We start from the raw sequence: 8,166 nt of genomic DNA, 5'->3' as shown, positions 1-8,166 counted from the left end.
AATAAATAAACACATTTCTGCACTTATTAAATAAATAAAGGTCTGCTGGCTCACTGCTAGCCCATCACAACCACTCTGTTTTTTAATTATTGGTTGAATTTGCTGTTGGAAGATGATGACCAAATAGTGCGCGCAGCTACAGATGGATTAAGAGGGCACAGCACAGCAAGCTCCAGGTGCTGGTCTGAGGTCAGCACATTAGAGACCGTGCTGACACAGACCTGACAGAGAGCAGTGTGTGTGTGTCTGTGTATGTGTCTGTGTGCTGTTAATGCTAGTAAGTTTGTGTATCATGCTTCAAAACAACCATTACTTCTGCTTTCTGCCTTAATGTAAATTTTCAAGCTGTGTGCACTTAACTCGTCACGCTCACTCGTGCAGCCTGGTGAGGAGACTGATGTCACATCCACAAATGGTGTTCTTCAGGACACAGTGAAGAGGGGAACATGCTTGTGTTGCATTTAATTGTCAGGTAGCATCACAGCATCTACTTGTAAGCACACACGAGTCATCTAATAAGACTTTCATTGCCTGTATTTCATGGTTTTATTGCTACTTTTGCCATTGTTTAACAATCTCATCAGCGAAAGGCTGGATTATCCTGCTCCAGTTCTAGGAGAATCTACTAAGTCATGTTTTATTGCCTCTTTCAATGTTAGGGTAAATTGCAGGATTACTCTGTAGGGAACTGTGCTTTAAGCAGAGTAACAAAGTAGATTACACAGTATAAGTAATTAAAGTGATACCTCACCCAAACCTCAAATCAAAGTGTTTGTGGATTACTCAGCGTGCAGGCTGACAAAGACGAGGTGGACTTTACCAGACAGCGAGCTCGGGTGTTTATTCATGAGCGTTTTTGGACACTTTTGCTTTCGTGTAGTTCCGTCAGTGTAAAGGCAGATGTATGTGGCTGACTCTCTCTGCGTTTTGAACCCACAAAGAAGTGATGCAGCAGTAAAAATGTCTTGGTGAACTCATAACAACTACATGTGACTATGCAAAAGGCAAAACACACTTTATGTGGGTGAGGTGTTGTGTAAAATTGTAGATTTGGAAAAAAAACTTTTGTACAAGTACTCTAAAAAGGGGCGAGTTACAGTAACGGGTTACGTCTGTAAGATTGTACTTGTTACTCGTACCCCTGCATGGAACTGCAGTGTCAGCCCCGTGGCTCAATGCTGCTTCAATCATAAAAACCCGCAGAAACACTGTGATTGGAGGAAATATTTGATGTCACATTTGTTTTCCCTGTTGTCAATGTCTGTCTGTTTCTGTCCTCATTTACCAAATGTGTCAAGAGCATTTTATCTGATTTTTCTCCAGATTATTCCTGACCGGCATTCATTGAAAGGAAAACTCTGCCATCTGATGTTCATTTCACTGAGGCAAACCGGCCCCGACCCCCCGCAGCACCAGGTTGGTCCTCCTCCATTCACCTCAGCTGATGCCTTCCTCAGTCTCAGCGTAAAGATAAACTGGAGGCTCGGTGTGAGTCTGGCGCAATACTTACAACATTTCATTTTCCAGAGAATCTTATTAAACGTCTGTGTTATATAAGGTGTCTGTGTACAGCATACATCGCTGTTCTGTGCTAGCTAATTGGAGTCTGCAGCTGACAGATCTCAGAAAGAAAGTGTACTGTAGAGCAGCATTTCATTAGTCCGAGGGATAACTGACTAATGAAATGCTGCTCACACAGCAACAAGGTAGACAAAGAACAAGAGGTGAGCTTGCAGCCAGAAGAAGCCCTCAGGCCTTTTGCTGAGAAAAATAAAGTCTTAGACAGATCTTTTTAATTAGATACTGAGCTATGTTTTGACATGAGCAGTGTGAGATTTTGAAATATTGCCAGAAATCTGTCAATTTATGTATCGCAGTGAATAATTTGCTCAGGCTTTTGCCGGAGTTGACATTCTGTATGGAATATCATTTGTAATTTTCCTATAAATGTATCGGGATGCTTTTTAGTTCAGAATAAGAGTCAAATGTTTTACTTTTGTACGTTTTTGAATGAAGTGGTGTTTTTAAACTCCACTTATAAGGTGTTTTTTTTTTTTTACCTTTGAGAACTCAGAAAGTACTTACTGTACGCTAAAGAACTACAGTCTTGGACCAAAATGCTCTTCCCGCCTACATTTAGGACTCCAGATGGCTGAAAGATCCAGCCACATATGATTAGCTTGTAGCTAAAAGGCACTAAACTACAGAAACAGACCAAAATACACTCTGTACAAAGTCAGAAGTACATCATCTGGTATTCCCCGCATCCACGACCACGCTTCCAGTTCAGTGCTCGGTCACAGTGGTGGCAAGCGTGACCAGCTGGCCCTCTCAGTTGAACACACACGTTCTCACTTGTTCACAGCAGTACCCGACCGCGAGGGCTGGACTTAGATTTCAGTTCAACTCAAAGTGTTTGTGGATTACTGAGCATTAGAAGAAGAGGACGTGGATTAGTCTGGACGCACACTTGAGTTTGTCAACTGACGATTTTACAGAGTTTTGCTGCTGTCGGGTGGAAGTACAGCTTTAATACCAGCAGTTTCAAATCTTCATATTTTGGATTTTACATTGTGTCTTCCACGAACACGTCTCAGAGTCTTCCTTTATTCAGGGAAATCTTCCACAATATTAATTAAAAACATTTGCATAATAAACTTCAAAAATGATCCCTCTGATGTTTTGTGAAACATTGTGGGAGGAATTTTAAAGGCATGAATTGGTTGCACAGCAGAAATGCACGACACCTCCGCAATTATTACATTAAGCTAGACTTCCCAGGTGACAATGTACACTGACAATTCCAGACGGGGATTATGGTCTACAAAACAAAATCATGTGAGCAACAGTTAAAACATTAAATAAGGTGTGAAATCAAATGAGCAGCATGGTCTTCTCCCCTGACCCTGAAAATATGCATTAGTCCTGGCAGGAAAGGGTCACAAAGTGCTCCTCTTTTCAGTGGGAAGGACTTTAGTTAATCCAGAGCATTTAGATCAACTGAAAGCTTTATATACTTTTATATATCATCATTGGAAAACACAGCGCTCCACTTTATAGATGGGTATCCTGCAACATATTCTTACTAATCCTTAGTCTGCCTTGGACTTGTTAAACGTGCACAGCAAGAACATTTTGGCTGTATACCATGTCTTGAAATGAGCAGTACAGTACAAGAAGTGAAATATTGTGTGTGTGCTGACTGTCAAGTGGTTCCTCCCCTGCTGTTGGAGAAATGTGCAGACAATGGATAATGGATGTTTGGCCTTATTAACCTGGCTGAGTCAATGTTAGCGGAGCAGAGCAGAGCAGAGCGAATAATGCCGCTCTAGGAGCTCCAGATAGAGGCTTTTGATCCTCCCACAGTATACAACATGACATGATGTATCGTGGCAACTTAAAAAATGTCATGTTATGTGTCACGCACCCCAAATTATTTTCACACTCGTGCGGTCCCTTGACCACACACAAACAGTCCCGCCTTTATGGCTGTGTTTGCATTGTCCTAATTTCCTCTCATGCAACTCAGATCAGCATGCGTGTGAGCAACCAAAGGCAGGACGGGGCTGTACTACATGCCGTGACTGTTATATTTGGATGCATAAAATCAGTAAGTTCACTTCACTTCTTGCTATGGTATTGAGGGTCATCGCAGGACAGCTGCATTCATGCTGGTGGCAATTTCTACCAAATGCAGAAATAGATACAACCTGGTCATGCCAACATAGCAACGGCTATGGATAGCAAATATTAGCAGGGTTTAATTGAGGATACGTCACCCTGACAGAAGGACAAGATGTCATACATGTGATTAAATACTGAACACCACAGTGAGTAAAGTGTGTTTTCTCCGGTTGGTAGTCAGGATCGACCGTGATGCGCCCAATTCAGGATAGAGGACTCTTACAAATCAGTGCCATTGTGGTAGACGGTGTTCCTGTGAACACTGATGCTCTTGACTCAGATTTCAGTGTCACAGCAATGCCTGGCCTCATGCTACCTCAAATCAAATTGATCCCACTGAGGCTGTATACAGGTGTTGGGGAGTACTACTGCATTTGTGGCTCCAGAGGAAGTTGTGTGAAAGCTGAGAAACTGCCTCTAGCGATCTCAGTGTTGGTTAGGGATGAAAAGGGATTTTTTTTCTTCTCCTGTGGAAAAAAAGGAATCTGGATCTAGAGAGGAATGAGGGTACCAGAACCCTAACAGGGGATCCTCATCTATGCCGCAGGCTAGCAGCTTGATCTTAGATTGTAAAAGCAGTAGGGGGCAGAGCAAGTGCGATGTCTCCATCAGTTTGTGGTTTTAAAGGCTCTGTTGGGTCTTGGCTGTGACCATTTAGGTCTGGACTAAGGGAGGGGATCGTATTTGGATCGGATGCTGGATCTGACTAAGACTCAGTCGGCTTGCTGCGGTGGGAACTTATTATTCATGAGGGAGCCACGCCTCAAACTACAACATTTTTTTTAATCATCTATTTTAGACTAAATGGGACCATCATTTACTAAATAAACAGCATACTGTTTGAAAAAGGCCTCAAGCCAATTAGGAACATGTATCACTGGGTAATAAGCCAACTGGGAATGAGGGCCATTTTTTTTACAGACATCTTGAAACCACAGAATCTCCCCCTGCTGGCCTTGAGACAGAATGCAAGTAGATGGCGCTTCCATATTTGGTTCATGGATTTTACTGGGAAGCGCCCTCGATTCAATATATGATCAGTGAATTTGAAGCAACGTTGGCTGCTACTAGTATAGCACCCAGGTCTCAGTAAAGGTTTCCTTGTGGTAAATCAGGATTCCAACCAGAAATCTCAGTGGCCACATTGAGACAGGGCAAATCCGAGAACACACTTTAATCAGTGGGCGACCTTTGACCGCTCCGTAGGCGTATGGAGCACCTGGGGCACCAGTTATAGTTAGCATTTTTATCCCAGAAAGGTTTGAGGGAGACACACAATTCTTCCCCTCATTTAAGCGTGTGAATAAAGCTACGTGGATCACTTGAGGGACCAACGGGCACAACCCTCATCTCCACGGTAAGTTATTGCTTTTCTAAAACCAAAATAAACAGTGAAGCCATGTTATTGAGTTATTAAGAGATATCATCAGATGTTAGCCTTTTGTGAGGCTAGCAAGCCCAACATTAACCAGCTCAGCTAAAATGGCTGAGGTCTGGAGATAAATGTCAACACTTAACTACTCAGGTAAAGTTGGACGAATATTACTTTTGTTATTTGTGATGTAGCATGCTTGCTAATATTAAGAAATCACGGTTAGGCTCTACTAAACCAAGTGGGCGCCTGGATGTCACAAGTTTAGATTGAAGATTTGTTACACGTAATGATGTTTCTGTTTCATCACTTCATCTGTGGGAAGCCAAGATAATAGGACATAGCACAGAAAGCTCTAATAGCTACTACATAAAGGGAGAGCAGGTTGCCTCACATCGATGGTTTTTAGAGTTGAAAGAAACTGGCAGGAGTTGACCATAAAGCTCCACATGTATGTTGGTTTCCAGCGTCCTTGGCGTTATGGACCCCACAGCAGCTCAAGCTCAAGGCCCCTCCTCTCTTTGCACCGTCTTCATGCTCCTCTGTGTGCTGGTTAAACTCGGCTATCATGGAGTAGAAGATGAAGAGGGCAGACATGGTGCCGGATGTTACTGTTGCTTTGCTGCCTGGTTTCTTTTCTCTTGTGCCTCTGCTTCAGACTTGGAGGTTATCATGCCGCTACTGCATTCCCTCTGGCCCCCTTTCAGGACTGTAGAGAAAGTGCTTGGCTGCGGTAGCAAAAGGAGGGCTGGGAACTCATCAGCAAGCTTAGAGAGGGATGATGTTGACTAAGTGTTGTCCAGTTGTGTGAGCTACACTAAAAGAAAGAGGAAAAAAAAAGAGCAGATGGTTGTTGCAGCGTGTGGAAATTCTTTATTAAACCCTAGTTTCATTAATTCCATTTCTTTTATCCAGAGTACAGAGAGAACCAATCCCAGATGATAGAAAGTGAGGAAGTGGAGAGATGGAAGACTGGCTTAAAGAAGACAAGAAAAAGATTTGTTGAAGGGGGGAAAAAGAGCTATATAGCCTTTAAACAAGATAACTCCAGGGACTGCAAATATCAGCAGTGTCCCTCGCTTCTTCCAGTCCTGCGCAGGATTCACTTATGTTCAATTTGATAAAATATGTGCACCATTCTTTAGACTACCAGATAATAAAACATCCATATGAACTTGATAAGCAAGAACGTGGACTTGCAGATTCAACACATCCTACCTTGAAACTCAGAGAAGATTTTTACCTGAAAGCGTAAAACCTGAAACCTGGATAATGCAGCTGCTCCACTCAAGGACAGCATCTGAGAAAACATGCCAGATGACTGCAAATTAAAGACCCTTCAGGCCCGTTATATTCAACATTCGATCCATTTATTGCTTGGCAATTAAAGTGATCTCTAAACAGAAGATCTGGATACGTTTACCTGTTGCCGCCAGTAGAAAGAAACAGCCAGAACAATCAGCATGGACTGGTCTGCCTGATCAAGGAAGAAGACAAAAGCCTGTCAGTCTGTTTTCCGACCGCAGCACAAGCATGTTCGTTTGACTTGTTCGTGAAGAAAGTTGGAAGAGAGGAAATGTGGGGCCGAGAGCAAGGAAAGTGGTTGCGTGTGATTGTTGATATAAAAAAACACATTAATTTTCTGGAAGTGTGTGGATATCTCAAAACTGATGAGGCGTGGGTGAAGTGGCTCTGTCGCAGTGCATAATTGGAAACACAAAAAATTAGTGAAATCACCTGAGAGGTAACATGACCACACCACAACCCCACTGAAAGGATGATCTAGTCCACCCCCCTCTACTCCTCTAGCAGGCTGGAGTGTTATGAACCATAGTATAAAACTCTCTATAAATATAAAATATTAAATAATTATGAGCTAACAATCATCAACCATGTCTTTTGTGGCCATTTCCTTGTATGAACAGCGTTCTAAAAGGAGCAAGGATATAGCGAGCTGACTCTTAGGGAAAGACATTATAGCCTGGAGCACAGAGGAGAAAGACGGATCCAGGAAATTCATTACAGTGCTGGAGACCAGGCATGAACTCCCAGGTAGGAAATAAGTCTCCCACACTGCAGTGCCTTAGCTTTATGAAGAGTAGAATGCTGGAAATTGCTGCTACTCACCTTAAAACCTTAAAGATTCGACTTATTTGTTCACAAACTAAAGATAATGAACCCTAATGACCGTTCAGTCAGTATCGATGTCTACAATAGTCTTTAAACTGTTAGTATTATTAAATTCTCCAAAAAAAATGACCAACATGGATTAATTTAGTCAAGTATATCATGACCATTGTTTTTGCCATAAGGCTTAGCCCTTCTTAAAGGTCAGCTACCTCCGGTTAAGTGATGGCCGCCTGACAGAGAACAAACTCATTTAGGAGAAAGATGTGAGCAAATGGAACATTCCATAACTAAAGCTGTTTGCATGTAGAAAGAGCAAAAAGATCCTTAACTCCAGGGTGGGAGACATAAACTTGCAGCCTCATGTTGTTCAAGCAGAAGAAAGTAGTGACTGCAATGCCCTGATTTCCCTTTCTCTGTCTTTGTGTGTCGTTTCAATGTATGTGACTGCTGAAACGTGACAATAAAGGGATCTAAATTGCCTTCATGTGTTTTTTTCTCTGTTCCTTCATATAGTAGCTCGAGCCACTTCTCAAGGATTACATCTCCCGAGTTACTGCCACATCTAGTGGTATGTTAAGTCAGTCTTCTCAATAAATCAATATCATCACATGCAACATCATTGGACAAAGAAAGTCATATTTGACAGATCAGCTAGTTGTGTCATCAGATCCAGAGTAGAAGCGCCACAGCGAGTGGCACAGTGTACCATATCTGTGCATGAAGAACAAACATTTGGGTGACAACATATGTTCATGAAAACAGACGGTTAGCATGCTATCAGTGGACTAAGAAAATCTGGAAATGTACCAGTGGTAATGCAGTTTATCTGGCAAGATAATTCTATTTTAATTGCTAAAGCTCAGATGCAGCCATGGCCACCTGTCATAACTGGGGGTTCACTTCTGCAACTGCTGTGTAAGGTTGCTTATCAAGGCCTTTGTGTTTGTACCATAGTAGTGGCAACCTTGTAGAGTGGGGGG

The 8,166-nt window shown here is 42.4% G+C and overlaps 1 protein-coding gene across 6 annotated transcripts in view; it reads left to right on the top strand.

Moving 5' to 3' along the window:
- LOC147245767 (thyroid hormone receptor alpha) overlaps positions 1-8,166 on the top strand; it is a 147,694-nt gene that overhangs the window by 21,121 nt on the left and 118,407 nt on the right. For 5 of the 6 annotated variants that reach the window (XM_086185647.1, XM_086185646.1, XM_086185642.1 and 2 more), the window contains one exon: positions 1,324-1,416. The gene's annotated coding sequence lies outside the window, so the exon portion shown is untranslated. Of the gene's footprint in view, positions 1-1,323; positions 1,489-8,166 lie in introns of all 6 variants that reach the window. The other variant, XM_086185643.1, reaches the window with a different exon arrangement.

The sequence above is a fragment of the Aulostomus chinensis genome, chromosome 18 (assembly GCF_037954235.1).
Source record: "Aulostomus chinensis isolate RoL2024-O1b breed Wild chromosome 18, RoL_Achi_v1.0, whole genome shotgun sequence".
NCBI classification, from domain to species: Eukaryota; Metazoa; Chordata; class Actinopteri; order Syngnathiformes; family Aulostomidae; genus Aulostomus; species Aulostomus chinensis.
Note: the sequence above shows the minus strand (reverse complement) of the source record. Positions and strands in the feature narration are given on the sequence as shown.